This window comes from Corvus brachyrhynchos, unplaced genomic scaffold (genome assembly GCF_000691975.1).
Source record: "Corvus brachyrhynchos isolate BGI_N302 unplaced genomic scaffold, ASM69197v1 scaffold53, whole genome shotgun sequence".
NCBI classification, from domain to species: domain Eukaryota; kingdom Metazoa; phylum Chordata; class Aves; order Passeriformes; family Corvidae; genus Corvus; species Corvus brachyrhynchos.
Window position 1 is genome coordinate 4,905,811 of NW_008237681.1, and position 20,799 is coordinate 4,926,609.

A 20,799-nucleotide genomic window follows, 5' to 3' on the forward strand; every position below is an offset into this window, starting at 1 on the left:
TTCCCTTGGAGTCTGCTATATACACAGGAACCTATTCTTAATCTCCCTACAGACAGAAGACTGGGAAGATGCTTGGTGTGATGATAAAGCATAAAGAACAAAAAGAAAAACAACTTTGTGAGAGAAGTCAGTGTGATAACAAGGCCACTTATCAAAGGAACTGAATTGCTGAACAGAATTTAACACCAGCCACTGGGACACAGAATACAAGCAAAGGATTTGTGCTCTGACAAAATAATCAGTGTCCCACTTTGTTTTCTAAAACTGCAGGATTTCACCGTGTTTTTCAATGCAATCCATCCCAGATGAGTGTTCACCACCCATTCTCATTTTGCATGCATAGCACTGCCTGGTAGAGAAATACTGTCATATTCAAAGCCACACGTACATCTGGATATTTTTTTGCTGCAACTTTTGGAAACACTTAGAAGGGTAATTTCACTTTTTGCTGGTTCTTGTTACTCCTTTCAGCATTTAAAAACTATTAATAAACAGAATATCTTTTGTAGTGTTTTTCCTACACTATAATTAAGCTAAATGGATAATCTGACTGTACAGGAAAGTGGAAGGTGCCTAGTGCTGCTTCACTTTCCAAAAGCACCTCTGACCTACCACATATAAATCACACATGAAAATAAAGATAAATGATCCTGTAGTGATAAACAGTTGGAGTATTTGGAGCCCTGCATGTCATTAAAGTATGTCATGATCATACTTTTCATCAGTAATATACCATAAGTTAGACTTGACATTATTTGCTGGTAACTGCAATTGATTAAATAAAAGCATAATACGTGCCCACTTAACAACATGCATGATGCAAAATATGTGAACATTTTTTGTTCTCCACTAAAATCAATTATCTCCAAGTCGTTTAACAGAGCTGAAAGACTCTAAGACATAATCATATGTGATACATAGGAAAAAACTCACAACTCTTTTTATAATAAATTTTCCCACATATTTTTGCCTCTACATCTAGTTTTAAATTGTGCATTTTTTCAAAACAAAAAGGAAAACATAAAGATAAACTATTGAAATTATCAAAGTGTTTTCAGGGAGAACATGCTGCAGTCTACAGAATTTCAGAAGTGAATGGAACATATCATCACTGGAAGAGACAATGGGAAAAGGAATGAATTTCATTAAGAAATTCTACATATAAAATATGCTTAAGAAATCAAAGTAGTTAATTACAAAGAAGTACTCAGGATTCAAATTCACACAGAAAAAAAAGTTATGCTCTGTGATAAATCAATTACAGGAGGAAAAAAAGAAATTGTGTTTTTAACCAATAGTTGAGCAGAATTTTTTTAAATGCTACTTTTGCATTTTGATATGAGTATCATCTGGCAATAATACACCCAAAAATGTTTTCATAGACTACTGCACAAAGCACCATTACTTAACATCATGATTTTCAGAAGTAGGGTATATATCAGCTTTTTTCCTTAGTTGATTTACTAGTAGTGTAGTAATATTCTCACCTAGCACTGCAATAGATGAAAAGAAAATTATAGTCTGTATTTACAACTAACAATGCCTGAAAATACTCTTTTTTTTCTGTATATTAACCATTCACTTTGTCTCCTTACTACATCAGAGTGTAGCTGTTACAATTTAGGAAAAAATGTTACAAATTTTTGTTGCATATATTTATCAGTGTTTCAAAAGGTTGCCTTGCAATTTATGCTTGCTCATTCTTGTAACACCCTACATTATTTATGAAATGTTTGTATAAAGATAGATTATTTATACTCTGATATTTATGGCACATCCTGATCTGAGAGTGTGTATGAAATTGTCCAAGAAACAGCAGAAACTCTATCACATAACATGAAAACCTACTATTAAAAACAGATGGCAAACAAGGCTTATAATATTGTTTTTTTTAAAATAGGGATTTTCTCCTATTGCCTTGCAACAAAAAATCTGCTTTAAGGTTTGCCATTCATCATTTATTATATATATTTTTGGCTGCACATAGGCATAGGAGTTTTCTTAAGTATTTCAGTCTGAACAATAAGCTATTGCTGAGCCACAGTGTCCTGTGGATACTTTTCCTTCCTCCAAGGGTTTAAAGGTTAAGATTTAAATAAATGTGAACTTTTACAATTCAGAAGATATTTTTCTTGCTCCTGTTACGTAAATTCTTGTTTTCATGTGTTTCAAAGGCTATTTTTGGTGAAATCTTACAGAATATATTAAGAGAAAGTGCCACCACTCCCATGATTTGCACACAAACAGTTAAAGAGTGGGCCTGGAAAAATTCATATAGTACAAAAAAGGAGAAGAGACTAAGCCATGGCCTGTGACAAGTTGGGAGTCATCAGGGTTGAGTACACTTCTTTAACAGCCAGTAACCAATTAAGTTCTTCCTAAGCAGGAGCAGTGGATGTGATAACTGAAGAGCAGCTGGAGTGACAGCCAGCTGTGCAGCTGGAAAGCATGAGGGCCATAGAGGAGGTCATTTGTGGTCATGCTCTTCTTCACTGCCCATCTACACCCAGTCCCTATGGAAAAGCAAAAAAGGCAGTATAAGAACGTAAAAATACACTGAATACTATGAAATAGATGTGAAAAAACCCAAACCAAAACAATAGACTTTCAGATGTTAAGGAAAGGAAGAAAATGGAAATTCCAGGAACAGGCATTCCAATAGGTCCATCATAGTAGGATTTCTCTACATTGAGTCTCTGAAAGAGTAGCATATATACATTTTTGGCTTAAGGCTTAGCAGTTTTTAGCAAATAGAAGGTCTGGTCTTCCACCTATTAATTTCCCTGATCTGTCCCATGTATCCATCACTCTGACTCCTAGAAAGTGGGTGTGGAGCATTTACACACAGAAAGGAAGAAAATTTAACTCCTGTAATTTTAAAATGGCAATGAAGTACCTAGAAGTTAAAAAGAAGAAAAAGGAAAAGAAAGATCCTTTATAATTTGTTTCATATCGTGATTTTTTAAAAAAATCATATTGCATTCAGAAGGAATGGGTAACTGCAGCTGAAAAAAATGTACAAGGGAAAAAAAATATGTTTGAGGCACAAAATGATAAGGAGTAACAGCAACATTATATTTTTGAAAAGAACATGGAAATAAACCCATTTCTACAAGAAGTTTCTCTTTCAAATAATTTGGCAATGATATCTGGACAACACGAAACTACATCAAAACCATAAATCTTCTCAAAACAAAACTGGCTTCATAACTAAGAAACCCAAAATTTCTGTTAAGATGGAGTTAAACAAACAATATGATAGTTTCAGTATTGTTCTGTGGGTGACATATCACAACAGCTGGAACTTAGCACAGCCTTACTGCTCTGCCAAATAGGGGTGGGGCATTGATGGAATTGGCCACTCACTCCAAAGGAGGTTTAAGTTTGACCAGGGTAAAAATAATTTTTTTTTCTTTTTTTTAAGTTTAATTGAAATCTTTGTTCGAGAAAACATTTATTCAGAGCAGTAACCAAAAGGTAAAATAATAACAGTGTTAATGGATTTGGGAAGTAAATAATTTCTTAGTAATTAAGGAATGATAGACAATATTTGCAGATCATTGTACGTCTTCAAGATGTTTTAAAAGCATTAAATATTCTTCAGAGCTCCCTTGCAAGTTAGGAGTACATGGTGTCTCATTTCAAGAATGGAAGCAAATTGAATTAGGGAATTTTGTTATTTACTCAGCCTTGTAACTGCCTCAAGAGCCAGAATGTCGGTATAACTTAAACCATCCAAAATGCTAGCCTTCTACTCAACCCCAGAACTATCAGAATTCCGAATTTCCCCTCAGATTTGCCTCATACCACACTCAGTCTTCCTACCTGGGAAGAATTTAATTTCCTGTATTTTTGTGCAATACACACCCATGGACTTACTTCGGAAGGAGCAAGATAGAAAGCATGATAACGGGACATGCAGAAATAGTGAACAAAGCCTTTACTGAGGGACAGACCATCAGCGTAACACGTGGATTATCACCTTCAGAAAACAGCAGAAATGCAGTCTACTGTGCATATTACTGTGGTCTCACTGGATCAGGTATGTTGTTACAGGACACCATGCACAGTGCTGCCGATGCCTCCTGCCATTCCAGGCCAGGAGACTACCTGCTGTACCAGGTTTCCATGCCCACTCTACCTCTCCCACAGATTGCATGGAATTAGCAGGTCATCTGGGTTGGTGCAATGCATCCAGCAAATGTGAAACACACCACAGATACCATACAGTGTTCACGCATACAGGTTTTAAATCTAAGTTAAAGAACATAGAGGTGACCTGTTCATAGAATCATAGAATGGTTAGGGTTCAAAAGGACCTTAAAGGTCCAACCCCACTGTTATGGGCTGTTCAGACCACATCCCACATTTAATGCAAACTCATTAACAAGAGACATGATGTAAGGTAGTTTGAATTGATGTTAAAAAGCACAGACCTCAAATACTTCCTATGAAGTGTTCCTACTGCCTGTGTATTTTCCCATTATGAAATGAAACACCTTGCACAGCTGCAAGCAGTATCAAGAGAGATGAGGATAACATTCCCATGGAAAATATTCTATCTGTGAAAGATCTGATCTGTGGAATGACATTTTCAGCGCTCTTTCCTTTTTGAAGTCTGGGCTTGCAAGTTCCTGAGGAGCAGTGAAGGAGAGCACACAGTGGCAAGCAGACAGTATTTCCAACCTGAGAGGGCTTACTCTGAAAAGGTTTATGTTTTGGTACGTGGTCAGAGCTCCTTCTGTTTTTCTGGGAAAGAGGTTTTTTCCGGATTATTGCTACATGAAGCATTGTTACAGGACTGCTCTGTTCCACTGTAATCTCCCAAAGGCCTGCAGGATTATGAACTAACATGAGATAAGTGGCAAACAACAACCCAATAGCTCCTGACCCCCTTCTGTTTCCTTGTAACCTAGAGTAGGCAGCTTCTCATGTTCATCTGTTTCTACATCTACACTATTTATCTCTCCATTGAAAGCCTTGGGTAATACAGGGCTTTTAATTTGCAATTTAGCTTCATTAAGAACAGAGTTAAGTTCAGACCTAGAGTAAAATCAGAGCAACCCTGTGAAATACCATTCCCAGTTTTAATTTGGCACTAATCTTTCAATACATTGCTCTGCAGATGTAACCTACTACTGATGATAAATACAACCAGTAGCATTAAGTTCAAACATCAATATTAACTTGGTTTGTCAGAAAGAAATTTTATCTCTGAATTGGTTTTGAATTCTATCACGGCAGCAATTAGAATTTGCTGTAAAAAAAAAAAAAAAAAAAGATATACAGATGGATGGATTTTTAAATTAATTTATTTAAAATAATCAATATTGTTCAATGATTGAACTTCATAACTGTGGCCTGTATGGCCATTTAAACACGGGGAAAAAGACCACTAGTGGTTCCTTTTGTCCTGTCAAATTTCAGACATTTATTCCTTACTTCTGTGCTCTAATCAATGAAGAGAAGGGTGCTTTTCAGATGGCGAAAACACCATCTGGACCCGCCTGTCCCTTTCCCGTGTCTGGAAATCCATTTTGCAAGTGTGTTCCTAATAAAGACACTGAAACATTTGGTCCTCCAGAAGTTTCAAATTTTAGTTTAAAATTGACTTAATTCCTTAGACGTATCTGAAAATTACATTCCCAAGAATGAAGTCACTTATAAAAAATAATGCACTGCAAGTTATATATAGCATGCTGACTCATCAGACATGGATGATTGTGCATAAAATAATTTTGTATCTGTATTTTGATACATGTCAGAAGGACTTGTTACCCCATTTTCCACATGTGGAAGTATGAGTGCAGGCCAAGACAACCAAACTCCCCTATTTTTCATCGTTAATGATAAAGATCTGGCATTCTACAATCATTGATTGTGAAGTAATATTTAAAAGTATTTCTGTTCTGCTGATTTTTATATTATAAATGCATAGCTACATAACTCTTCCTAACAGTGGATAAAACTATTTTGAAACACTTAATAGTATAAAATGTTATAAATCAATGATTCAGTTTATATGGAAACTTTGATATAATTTTTGCCATTGCATAGAACAACAGAGAATATAGTAAGTACATGATGTTCAGACACTGCATGCCAGATAATGTTGTTATTTTAGGAAGAAATTGTTTTCTTGGGAAAACCACAAAAGACTGTATGAAGGATTAGAAGTATCTTGCGATGTGTGATTCATTGGTCATTACATTAGTGATTATTTTAGTATTTAAAAAAAACCCCAACAAACAGCAGCCAGACTTTGATTCTAATAACTAAACCATCTAAGTTCATACTCCTTAGTACATTTTTAGGCAAAAAGAAAGTATTATTCAGCAATATTAAAGATATTAAATAACTGAATATATACTCAAATAATGGTTTAATTATTGGAAAATACATTATGTGCATATTAAGACTGCTACCAATATCACACATATCTAAAAAAATATTCTTCATACCCAGATGGGTTAAATTTATGGATATAAATCTGTGTCTTTTCTCAAGTGTCAGAACCATCTCCAGCTGCTTCATTTTGTGTGCTAATATATGATTTAGCTGAAACTGTGTAAAAATGAATGTTGTTAGAAAACTCATTTAAGTGTCATTTATTTCTAAATTGTTTCAAGCAAATAAATTATTCCACTTAGGCAGTAATTTCTATTAATGAAATTAGCTCAAGTCCATCTGCATGGAAAGAAATGCACTACAAAAAACAAAGTGGCTCTGCTTTTGACCACTCTATTTCACTTTCTGCATCAGTTCTCTTAAGAGGTGTGATTCTCATGGTGTTATGCAAAATCCTTCCATAAAAGCAGTAAAAGGCAACCCTCAAACATAATCGGTTTCACTATCTCCAGATGTGAGAGATTTGAGAGGAGCTATTACAAGATTCTTATAAGTTTTATGGGGAGTTATATAGTCTATTTTAGACCTCTAATTAAAGTGCATCCAAGAAACACTAAAGATTAGGAATGCAAGATTCCCTCTGCAGATGAAAGAAAGAAAAGCACTATCCCATACTCCATTCTGCAAATAACTTGAACCAGTTAAGGAAGGAAAAATAGTGCCACATTTACCATCCCTTTCAGAGGTATTCAGTGCTAAAAAATCCTCCTGTCTAAAATAGCAAGAAGGACAAATAGCATATAGGACTATCTTCTGAGCATTTCAATTGATTTATTTCCTCCCTCGCAGCAATAGACTCAGAATTATGTATCGCATTTATTTTAGGATACTGAAGCCAAAAACGTCTTAAATGGAAAGCTCCAATACAGAATCAGTTGGATGTCTATTTCAGAGTGTTACAAAGGGTGATATTTAAACTGCTACGGATTGCCCATGCTTGCTCAATCTCTCAAGAAAGTTTTAATGTACTGCTGCTTTTTGGGATAAAGCAAACAGGACTTAAGTGATTGTGTTTCCCATACACCTGTGGTTCTTCTCCCCATCTCCTCTCTTCTCAACACTAAATCCCCTGCCTATTTTCAGCAATATTTATCAGGGAAGAAGAGATACAATGAGCTTTATAAAACAGCCAGGAGAGAAATTAATTGTGCTCCATTTTCACAAAATATCAGTGTCAACTTGACTGTGTTGGATTACGGAATATTCATATAGCAGCTCAACTGCAAGAGGAAAGAAGGGTTCTTTGGCACACAGAATCATTTGTTACCCCTTTCACATATTTGCAAGAGCTGAAGACTTTTTTTTTATCTGATACTTTAGCAAATTTTAAATGTTAGAATTTCAGCACTTTGTAAAATGAGGAAACCAAAATTGCTAACTAAAAGGAAAAGGATTATCCAAAGAAATTTGCTAGATGTCCATTTGGATTGGTACCATGTTCACTGTGTATTAAAGGTGACCAGTCCTGGGTTAGGGTCTAAAGGTTTCCATTCCTCATCACTGATTTTATATTTCAGTTATGGAGAAGAACTTGGGCTTGTGTTGTAGGTCTCACTAAACAGTATGGAACCTATGTATTATTTATGGAAACAAAAACTCCCAGTATTTCTGCAGTTAGTCTGGTGAACGAGTAAGCAACTGAATGTCCCCACACTTCAAGGACAACTCTCTCATACTTGGGAAAAGAAATTTTCCAACTGATCTGAGCTGAGTCAAGAACTGTCTTGGGAGAAAGTCAGGTTGGGTCACTGGTACCCAGTTGGAATGGAAGTAATCATAAAAGATAGTACACTGAAGAAAAAGATAAGTGCATCTGGTTAAAGTGCCAGGAGGTTCTGGTCTTGATGATTTAGAAAGCAAGGAAACACACCACAACACGTTAGAGTACTCATAGTAGTTCTATTTTTACTTTCAGTGGATTGAAAACAAATTCAGCTGTGCCTCAGAAAATGCAGTTAATACCAGTAAAACCACTCTGGTTTTGATGCTTCCCAAAGTGTGGTAGAACACAATATTGCAGTCCTGAAGTTCTGAAATAAAAATATATTGATATATCGATATGAAACAATAAATTTATTGTTGCTGCATTTTTACTGATGTAAATTTGTTTGGGTTGTCTTTTAGTTTTAGGCTTTTTTTTCCTTTTAAACATTCATGCAACTTGCTTTCTAATTTTGGTCTGAAAGCTACGTGAAAACTGTGTTATTAGAAAGACTTTTTGGAAAGTAGAGTACATTCTTAGAGGAATATTTTTTCCTCCTGGACATTTAAAACTACATTTATATGAAAAGTTTTTGTCTTGCTGACTGGGCATTAATGTTCTGAAAGATATGCATTGCAAGTAAAGATAGAATTGCTCTTTATAGACATGCTGCTTCATCATAGTGTAGGTTGTTACAAATCCCGTGTCGTGAAAAATTCTCTTCATTTCTTCAAAGTCTGTGATTGAGAACATTACAAGATTAGAAAAAGCGAGATATTTTCTGTTTCTAATGCAAGATGAGTTTCTGTGACCTAGAGTATCTAGTTCCAAGCTTTGTTCCTTCTTGTCTTTCATCAGTATAGTTTAAGCCGTGTTTAACATTTTCAGCTAGTCTGGTCTTGTCAGGATATCATTTTATAGGAGCAATTTTAGAAACATGGTAAGGATGGAAATATGCTTCTCATGTGCAACAATCCATTCATACAAAGTCACTATGCTGGAAGGATTAAGGGCATGAAACATGTCGCTTTCATGGCAAGAATGGGGTAGATATGGCGCAAGGGTGGTTTTAGTTGTGAAAGTCTTGTAACTGCAACTCTCATAGTAATTTGCACTTGTGAAAATAAGGTACAGCCTTCATTCTTGTTACTTCTGTATTTCTCTTCTGCTGTAGCTACTAAGTTCTCTAGCACTACATTTTAACAACAGAACTACCTGGATGCTACAAGAGATCTTGAAATTATTTTGGTCATCATGACATTTCTTGAGCAACAAAATGCAAAATGCTACTGAAAATTACTTTTAAAGCTTAAAACCTGATAAAATTTCAGGATTGATCCAAAATTTCAGATAATTAAAAACTGAAGATAAATGTTTTGGTTCAGATACATGTTTTGGTTTGTTTTCTGTAATAACATCATGTGTTTGATTTTAAGTGCAAGTATAAATTCATCTAGGAACCACTGAAAATTTAACAAGAGTAACAAACACATCCCTTACTGTGGAGCAGCAGTACTACCAGAAAGAGATCAAATTTCTGTAAAAAATTTGATTTATTTCTGGGGACTACTTTACTTTCTTGGTACTTCAGAGAACTGTTCTTGACTATTGCCTCATAATCCCAGAACACAGGCCTATGACTGTCACACAGTGCCATAATTCAGACCCTTTCGTGTCAGGTGTCCACACTGTTTATGCAGATGCCAGCTCTGATACTTGATTTATTATTCAAGGACTAATCTAGAAAAGAGGTTCCCAAAACAAGAGTATTGCTGCTTCCCTGCAGCAGAACAGCAAGCCATACAGTTGGACTGAGTCTGGCTGGAAGATATTTCCAAAGTTGCATCACCAGCCCCAGAGATATTCTGTGTCATGTGGCCCAAGATGGCATGGTCTTATGTACCACAGAAAATACTGGTCTGTCAAAAAGCAAAGATTCAGTTTTTTGCACAGCCAAACTGTTAGAACACTCACTGCAGTATTTTACTGCCACAAACTTTGCTTGCCAAGCCTGAAAACCTATCAGGAAGAACCTGCTTTCAAGAGCAAACTATTCTGTTATTATATTTGGTTTATTTTGCCATTCACAAACTCTCCCTGGAAGCCATGAACTAGCCATGATGAATGAACAACAAAATATTCAAGTGCTATGCAAACTGCTACAATACTCTAAGCTTTAAAACAGATGAAATAAAATCACTGTGCTCAGCACAGCAATATGTCAAAATTTAATAGCTAGAAAAACAGCTACTATCAAACTAAGAAGCACCATTACAAGAATTCTTTCTCTTTAACTTCACTTTAGGCAAATATTTCATCGAATAAACACTATGTACATCTTAATTAAATACAATCAATTTTATATACTTCTGAGCATCAGAAGGTTAGAAGCCAATACCTTCATGCTATAGATGTAAAAAACTTCCTCCTTCTTCATTCTTTCTTATCTTAGAAAGTCATCCCAGCATAAAACAGAACATGTAAAGGGGGCAGAATACATCTCATAACCTTTAGTCAAGCACATTGAAGTGTTATTTTCAATGACAGTTCATATAAACTGACATATCAACCATATCAGGCTGAGGAAAAAACCTAATGTTATTCTCCCAATTAATTCTAACCTCTTAGCTTTACTTGTAATTATTTCACTCAGCTCCTAAAACTCGGCTTATTAAGATCCATCCATCATGGTGTGGGTCACACAGTACTTCTGTTGTGGGGCTTTCTGGCCTTTGTCTTCCCATCAGTGAGAGGACCTTGCCTACACTGAATTCATAAAAGGGAAACTTGTTTTAAAATGAAGGATAAAGGCAAAATGCAAACTAATTGCTATAGTTCCAGATTATTTATTTATTTATTAAATGACTGTTATCTCCCTGAACTTAATCTGCTGCTTCCCTGGAACAGACACTCATTAGGCACTTGTGAGACTGCTAGTTGAACTATTCGCCTGTACTTCACACCTTGCTTAGTGATGCATACAGTGGCTGCTTTTATTTGCACCATTTTCTTTCCAAGAGATCATACCAATTTATATAAAGTTATTGCTTTAATAATTCGATATATTCCAGGTGAGATTGATACAATATCAGGTTGTGATTATTTATGTTTAAAAAGCATACCCACAAAAAACCCAGCAGAAATTAGCACCACTATAATTATTCACCACAAAAGACACAAACGGAAGGCCTGCAGTTCCCCTGACAGTTCAAGCAATCATTCCCAGGGGACACACACCAGCAGAAAAATGAATAAATGAACTATTTATCCTATCTGAAGCATGATTTCTTCTGTAATTAAGGCAGGTTATCACCTTCATATATGTTTCTCTATTTGTAAACATATTTGACATAAAAAGTGTTGAAAAGTCCAGATAGATAACTGCTTTTCTGAAGATACTGTTGGTGTCAAAAGGAAGCACATTTTTGATACATAATTGTCTTATTTAATTGGGACACAAGTGGGGAAAATCTTCAATTCAGATAGCTCCAACTGGATGCAGGCGTCAAAGTCTCTGCATTTCTCCAAGAGTTACTGCTCCCACTATCTAATTCGATGATTAGCACTGAGCTGTAATTGGAACCAAAATTCCAAATCCCCATCTGGATCCTGCTCATAGCAGTACGAACACAGTACAACACCTGCCTGTTTTATTTATATAAGAATTATGACTGATGTGTTTAAATGTCTGCAGTAATTTCCACCTGTCCCTCCTGACTGCTGTTGATCACTGCGTCTGCTGCAGGGATCGATCAGCAGTGTGGGGAAGCATTCGGTTCATTCCAAAGCAATACCTGCTGCTCACTCAGCAATCCCATCAGTCAATCCATCTCTGCTTCTTCACAGCTGCTCCCTCCTTTTTTCTTTCTTGGCCAAAGATCACTTGTACACTTTACCACCTAGGACTATCCCTTACCTCGAAAAATCAATCACCGCTCCAGTTCATACTGTAAGTAAACTTAAAAAAAAAATAATCAATTTTGTGTTTAAAGTTGCTTATTATCTGGGTTTTTACAAGGTTTTTAATACATCTTAAAGGAGAATGGACTACTTTTTCAAAATTCAGACACCACTTACTCTCTGCAGGTACAAAAACAAGTTAATTAATAATTAATTGTAATTGCTAATGAATTTGAAGAAAAAAAAATCACTAATTCAGAGGGGAAAATGGCAAGCTTTCACATGGAATTGAAAATAGTGGGATGCAAACTTCCACCATATCAGAGGAAAATCTGGAATTATGCTTTAACCATCTCAAGCTTTGGCATACCTGTGAGCGTGTAAAGGATGAATCCTCCCTCTGTGGTCTTCTACTGCAGTGCAGTGAGTTCACTTAACTGATGTGGGTGGCCAAGCCTCCCATCCATTTCCTTAAGGAATGACTCAGTGAAGTACAATGGAAAAGCCATCACCTGCCTAATTCCAGGCAAGAAGTCGTTGGCAACAGATCCATGGAGCATGCCTTGCTCTAACCACTCTCAGATACGTGATCTGCAAGGCAGCATCAGCAGAATCACTCTCCTTATGAATTCTAAACTTCTCATATATGCCAACTAAAAAAAACCCAACCAACCAACCAAACAAACAACTTTAGGTAAATATTCCTGTAAAAATACAGAGAGGTAGTAAAGAAAGTCAGGATTTCTAATGCAACCTGTTTTCTTCTTACAGTGTAGAAGCAACTCTCAAGCATGACTAAGAAGGCAACTTACTCATAGTGTACTGTAGCACAGTTCTGCTTCAAACAGGACCATTAAAACTGTGTTTTGAGAATCCCAAACACTAATTTATGGCAAGACCTTGAAAGGCCCCCAAAATGTAGTGTATAATCACACTATTCTCTCATCTTTTTCCTCCCATGCTCTCACCCAATTATTACAGCACTGAAGCAGACACAACTCATAGCTATATATATTCCTCTGAAAATCAGTGATCTTGTTAATTTTCCTTAATCTTGGCAAACGTGTAGCTCAAGACCTTTCATTAATATTTATTAACCATTCTTTTCTACATTGAACACTTAATTATTTAAATCCCTAACATTTAATTCTACAACTACAGGTTTTATGAGGTACATGTTTCTTCCCACTGTTCTGGAAGTGAAAAAGAGAAAATGTTATGTCCAAATGCCAAACCTCAAGATCTTTCAACTCAATAAAGAAACAATACAGTTTAATAAATGCAGTGAATGTCTTATAATCTCACAAACACAATCCATATATTAAAAAGAAATATATTAATTAAAATATTGTGTATTTTCATTTCGATCATTAGAAAAAATCACAGTTTGTCACTGATGCACTGTGATTATTATTGACTTCTGAAGGTTTTTTACCCTCCAAAGAATATTTTTGATCTTCCACAAAGAAGGTTGTTTTTTCTGCAAAAATATTTTCTTTGACAACAATATAATTTCCCCATTGTTTTTCATATCATTATAAATTCCAAAATGTGAGAAAAGGCAGAAGTTATGCAAAAACACATTCATCACTTGTCCAGGAGTTATCTGACACTTAGGAGAAAAAAAATAACCCAAGCTATTTGTCCGAGGACAATTTTCTTATTTTAAACATCGAAGAAATGATGAAAGGACCAACTCAGAGTTCTCTTTCATACTTTTAGAATAAGATGTCTAGTCACGTATCATAACTAGCTGTGGAGTGAGATGGAAAGCAAAAAGAAAAGGCCACCAAATAAAGCTGTAACAATGAATTTCAGGTCCATTCTGTTCAGATGAATCCTTCTGTTCTTCTATAGGTTTAAAATAGAGAAAAAGCAAAATAATCCTAGACTCCTAGTCATCAGAAATAATGCCTGAGGAGAAAGTGAATTGAGTGCTGGCACACTGGAAGCTGTTTTCTCTTCAAAAGATCAACAGGGAAGACAACATATTTCTCCATAACACAATTGTCTTCAGCTGTCCTTGAAATGATTGACAGCCAGCATTAAGTTTTAGGGATGCTCAGATGATATTTAATGTCAAGTTCAATGTTGAATGCGCTAGTATTTTAAGAACAACACCTGTTCCAAAGTCTTTTAAATACTGCTATCAGTAGTACCAGAAAACAGAAGGAGCCAGAAGCACTTGGCAAGATAAAGTCCAAATGAAGACTTTTTTTACTGTCAAGGAAGTCTCTCTCCTGTCTGTGATTTGAGAATATTTTGTTTGTTTCTTCATCTTGCTGTGCCTCCCCTTCCCCCTTCCTTCCCCTGCCACCCTGTCTTTTTTCCTTCTTTCTTATTTATTTTATTTTTAGATTGAGTGGTCAAGAAACACCATTACTCTGTGAGCAGGTTGTTCCTCACCTGCTTTTTTCTTTTAGTCACTCTAACACAAGGTAAGATGAGCTTGCTTATGATAATGCAAAACTGTTGTAGCAACTGTCTTTGTTAACCTTTTCCAGGATACAACATATGTAATATATGTACCTTGCTTTTCTTCCAAAAATTCATTTCCTCAGAATAGTACTAGGAGCAGTTAATGCTCTGTAAACCCATTCCTTGCCTGATTTATTTTAATAAATTCATGTACGTCTATTTGCTTATACTTCTACATGTGCATGAGGCAGTGTTTTGGTTGTATTTCTATTGTTTGTTGCCCTGAAAAGTACTCCGAGCACACTTCCTTTACATCCAAAAAGACTGGGAATACGTACAAAATTGCTACCTGCACAAATAATATTAAAAAATTATAAAATAGAGATTGAATGTACAAATGTAATGATAACAACAAGCGAAATCTGTTTTCAGGATAAGCCTATTTACTCATTGAAATGTTAGCAGAGAAGAAAGTATATGCTTGGAGAAGGAAAAAAAGGTACACTTACAGAAACTCTCTAGTGGGAATCCTGATAATCATCTAAGGTTTTGAAACACTAAAGCATTTCTTCCACTCACACAAAGTACACATTCATTCAAATATATGTCACTTCAAATATACAGATTTGTTTTGATCACTGTGCTCTGTATCAGGTTTCTACCCTGAAACAATACAGAGTAACATTTTGGTACTCAGAAAAAACCCCAACCCCTTATTTAATGACATTTTTCACTCTTAAATCTCAAATGCTTGCCTTGAGTTCAAATACAGAGTTTATTTCTGAAGTAATGATGTGTGCTACTAGTCCAACTTTATAACATTAATCTAAGATTAGTGTGATAACTGAATTATATATCCTCTAAATGGAAGACCTGCAGAATTATCATTCTATCTTATTTCTATCTAGCAAAAGATAAAAGAACACCACCTAAGAATTTGAATACGTCAGTATTTTCTCTAGCAATAACATGGTCTTTGAATAAAACATACCTTAATGACCTTTTTTCATTACTTTAAAGTGATTGCATATCAAAAATAATGCCTGAACACTTTTTTTTTTTTTTTTTTTTTTTTTTGCTTGAATCAGATCCTTAGGACAAGAACTCAAGAATTAAGAAACATGGTCTTAAGATGCCTTGAAGCCCTTCCAATTCCATCTTTCAGGTCCAATTTCAGCTCAAGTTAGAATCAGAAGCCACTATAGCTGCTGAAAGCTATGATAACTGGATAAACCAACCTTAAATCATGAAGTTCTACACTCCCAAAACTTGTGCCAAAAGAAAAGATTTTCCAGTTAGCTGCCTAATCTAGCCACTTGGTTACTTCCAGCAAAGAGTAGCAACACAACACAGGTTCCAACATCCAACCCTTAGTTTATATTAAAAATCATGTTTGCCCTTTTCTGTAATGGAACCACAGCAAGGTGCAGCACTGGCTGTGTCTTACAGAGACAAGTAGAGAGAGGCAACGTCTGCTTGTTTTGGGCTCTGAGCTGAGAACAGGCAATATTTTTTCCAGTGTTGACTGTATATGTTTCCAGCGACAAATAAATGATTAATTCAGAACACCACATTATTTACCTGTTCAATGATATGAATAAAAGCACTAAACAGCTCTGCATTAACATAAGAGCATCCATACAAGTATCCTTGGAAATTTGCCTCTGGTCAAGTCACTTCATCTCTACGACAAAGAGCTAGACCAGCTTCCCTGCTCTTACTCCTTCAGAGGGACAGTTTGACAGACCACCAGATTTTCCACTGTCACTTCTTTGAAATCTCTTTGACTTTGATCAGTGCTTATCACAGTTTGAGTCACCCATCTTTGGTCACAGGATTTTACAGAATCACAGTTCAATTCAGTCGGAAAAGACGTCTGAGACCATCGAGTCCAACCTATGACCAAACAATACTGTGTCTACACCAAGTGCCACGTCCAATCTTTCCTTAAACACCTCCAGGGACAGTGAAGCATTTCTTTCTAATGTCCAACCTGAACCTCCCCTAGGACAGTTTGAGACTCTGTCCTCTCATCCTGTCACTGGTTGCCTGGGAGAAGAGACCAGTCCCCACCTGGCTATACCCTCCTTTCAGGTAATTGTAGAGAGTGATAAGGTCACACCTGAGCCTCCTTTACTCCTGGCTAAATACCCCCCCCCAGCTGCCTCATCCACTCCGCATAGGACATGCCCTCCAGATCCTTCACAAGCTTCACTGTCCCTCTTTGTAGCCACTCCAGCACCTCAATGTCCTTCCTGAATTGGGGAATCCAGAACTGGACACAACACTCAAGTTGCAGCCTCACTAGTGCCCAGTACAGGGGGACAATCCCTGCCCTGGTCCTGCTGGCCACACTACTGCTGATACAGGCCAGGATGCCATTGTCCTTCTTGGCCATCTGGGCACACACACTGGCTCATGTTCAGCTGGCTGTTACTCCCCACCCCCAGGTATTTTTCTGCTGGGCAGCTTTCCAGCCACTCTGCTCCCAGTCTGTAACTGGAGCATGTTTTGTCTTTGTGAGGTGGACCATTCCGATCCTGGAGTCTGATCAATAGCTTCCTTCCCCTGAAAGCTCAGTTGTTGCTTCCCTACATCTGACACTGCTGCAATTCCTTGAGCCTGTTTGAGGGAGAACCCCCAGGCAGCCAAGAAGCACTTTTCTGCTTTTGAAGTTTCTGTGATACTATTAAGCAGCACATTGCCTGGTGCAGACAGGATAGAATTCATCCTGAATGAGACAGAATTTCACAACAAAGTTGCAGAAAGTGTTAGCTCATTGGCTCAACCTAGCAGACATCACCAGTTTGTTTATGAGACAGGAAAGCAAGTGCTGGGAGTAGCTGGGGAAGGGTGGGGGAGTAATCTGACCCTGCAATCTGGAAAGATCACTGTAAACAAAGGCTTTCAGCTCTGTACCAACTGACGATGATGCAAAAGAGACAACCTGATTCTACCCACAGTGCCAGCAGAAGTATTCTGACATCACATTTGGGATGCTTGAATCTGTGCGTTCTCATCAGGTACCTTTCATTAACACCTTAAGGGTAACTAAAACCACCAGCAAACTGATTCCATTTTATCATGAAGGAAAAAAAAAAACTAGTTGTGAAAACCACTGCTTAGGTGCAAAGTTCTTTTTGTTGGTACTTGAGCATGGTTTTAATTGGAAAACATATTTGAATGTAGAATTGTTCAGCAAATAAAAAAATAACAAATAATCACCATTGACACTGAGCAAGAAGGAATTCACTCAGCTTGATCTTCAGATTAGACTGATCATGTAAGTTTGTCAATAAGGATGTGAAGTACACACTTAATCTGGAATCTGATCACATACGACAGACAGGAGATAATTATAGAACTTCAGCTGTCATTTTATAGTATAACCATAAACAAAATTGTTGTCCTTTTTTAAATACAAATTAATAAGGCTATTTGCTGAATCGCTGCTAGTTTTGCTCCTTGAGAAAGTCTCACAGATTTTCAGAAGCAACCACTTAGTGTGTATTTAATCTATTTAAATAAATAAATTGTGCATTCAGAATATTTACATACGTGTACATATATATATGTATGTATGAAAACAATAAGACATAATTTCCTACCATGCACCTATTTCTGAATGCTTTGCCTAAACTAAATAGGGTTAAGAAGCAACAATATATAAATTTTCCATTCAAAAGCTCGAAGTGAAATAACTCACTTCTGACATACATAATATTTGGTGGAGGGGTTAATTATAGGCTTATATTTGAAATATTTTCACACTTGAAAATACTCAATTACTCAAGATTTTTTGACCCAAAAATCTAAAAAGAAAAACAAAACAAAACCAACCAAAACCCCTAAGCCACAAACCACTCATTTGAAAAAGCTTGTTTGTTTTCCATATAGACAATAAACACATTGTTAACAGAGGGGGCAAAAGTCTTTGGATGACCTGGTGTTTACATTTTGGGTGGGGGGGGAAACATTTTGAGAAAGCATTAACTTAAATTAAGATGTCACGAACACAAAAGGTATTTTTGAGTTGGAAGAAGGTGACAGTATAACAGCACATAGGCAGATCCAAGAGCTCTGCCATGGAAATCCAGAGAAGCAAACCATTAATGCTGCTCTTCCACATGTGTAACGCAGGTTACACAGGAAATTTGTAGGAGACCTCTGCAATCTCCTGTACAGATAACAGCAACCCCAAAATTAATCTAATTGCTTTGTTTAGCACATATTATTGGTTTTATATGTAAAGAATACTTATGTGTAACATACTGCCCAAAAAAAAAAAAAAATCTACTGGGAGAATTCTGAGCAGCTGAAGAACCTGCCAAGAACTTGTTTTATACATTTTTTGAGATATGCAGTATTTCATGGTGTGATTTATAACTGCTAATTAAACATAAATCACTGCAATAGTATAGTTAAAAAAGTTCTGTCAATGAATTTTTGAAAATTCCGTGCAAAGCATATTTTCTAACATTATCTGGAATCCATTCTTGCACTTTTGCCCGGAATTAGAATTATCCCTCTTCTGGATTAAAGATGCATTGGTGGATTAGTCTATCACTGATGACAACATAATATATCCTTCCCAGAGGCTTAAACTGAAAAGAGGTCTGTTAACTACAGACTATATTAAAACAACAGAAAAAAAAAAATTAAAAAAAAGACATTGGATACAAGACAGTATTTTAATATTATTATGTGGGAGGTAAAAGTTTGTGAAACATAACCTCAGGTTCAATACCATGTTTCAGTCCTATTCTTTTCACAGACTGTATCACCTGTAAAACTAGTAAGACATGAGACTGATTCCTGCAAGGATTAGCCACGGGTATTACTTTTATCTTTAGCCACCTGAGCAAGCTCAGGAATACCAGCCACACAGGCAATTTAAATGAAAAATAAATTGGTTTTAATTTTTCTACTTGATGTTCAGATATGTATGCACATTTTGAAAAACTGTGCTTCTTTGTCTGAATTTTTTTTTGGCCAGTTAAAGAAGTATTAATTTTATATTTAAATTTAGCATTTCCAAAGCAAGAAAGCAGATGAGCTGTTTCTGAACTGACTTTCTATTTCTGAAACTTTGTTTCAGATGATATGAAGTTGATTCATCACTTTACTCTTAACACTCTAAAGGAGATGTTATGTTATTCTGTATATTAAGAGACATGCTTCCAGTTTTCCATAGAATAGAATCATCTGGCAAAGTTTTTCTAGATGTGAGACTGCGTAGTTCACAAAACGTCTTTCCATGCGAACTTCCTGGAATATTTCACATGCCAATAATCATACAATGACAGCTTCTAGAACACCCCTATTTAATATTTAAGAAAAATTCTGGAAAACGAACTAAAAAGAAGTATTTCACTGAATATAATAAAAAGATAATATGCTGTATTTTCTGGTGAACTTCAACACCCAATTACATTCTTTTTCAGTTATATCCCCCCAAAAAGTAGCTGAGTTGTTAGCATTAAATTTCAATGGAAGATGCTGGGGTCTGTTTTTTGTTTAAGAAAAGGCCAGTCCTTCACTTCATGAAGGTCAGTAAAATCACTGGCTTAAAATGGTAGCTAAATTTGGATATAGAATTCAGGTAAGAAATAAACTTTCTACCATACTTCAGTTGGCGTCACTGACATGATGGGGATTAGACATTTTTCTGGTGTTTTATTTAATAAGAGACCTGGATGTCATCACAAATGTTGCTTGCTAAATTGAATCTTTGAAGAACAGTATAGGATTTGTGAAGTGTTTGTGTGTACAGCTCACAGACTGTGCGCTCCATCCTTTGAAGGGAAACCATTGTTAAGGGGTAGGGTCCGGAGCACAAAGAAAGGAAGGACTGTGTTCCTGGCAAATGACAGTATCAGCAACAAAACTCTAATAAGAGCTGCACGCTTCAATAGGAAGTAAATAATACCCATACACTTTGTAGAAATAAAAGGATGGAGGATGGGGGAAAAGGACTTTGAGTTCTGTAGCTGAAGGAATTTAAAGGTACATCTAAGTAGTCTCACAAGAGATTGCTTTATAGTGAAGTATCAGTTACACACAACCCTGGATCATAATTATCTCTGTATCCTCAGAGTAGCAGAGCAGTTATAATGCAGTTCTGTGCTTCTCTGCAATTGATCTCAGTGACTGCATAATTTTCTTGACATTTTACAACTTACTGATTCAGTAATCACAGTTCAGTTGTCTTAATCACACAGTAATTGAACTATAGAGGAAATGCCAATAGATAATCAAGAAGATATCAAACCAATTAGACAGCAATGTTTTCAGTCAAGAAATAGCTAACAGCAACTCATATCTGAGTTGGTTTATCCTCCACTATCGATGTCTAGATTTCTTAAAAGGGA

General features: G+C 36.2%; 1 protein-coding gene across 1 annotated transcript in view; it reads right to left on the reverse strand.

Moving 5' to 3' along the window:
* Positions 1-20,799, reverse strand: part of KCNH8 (potassium voltage-gated channel subfamily H member 8) — a 180,659-nt gene that overhangs the window by 158,809 nt on the left and 1,051 nt on the right. The window lies entirely within an intron of this gene.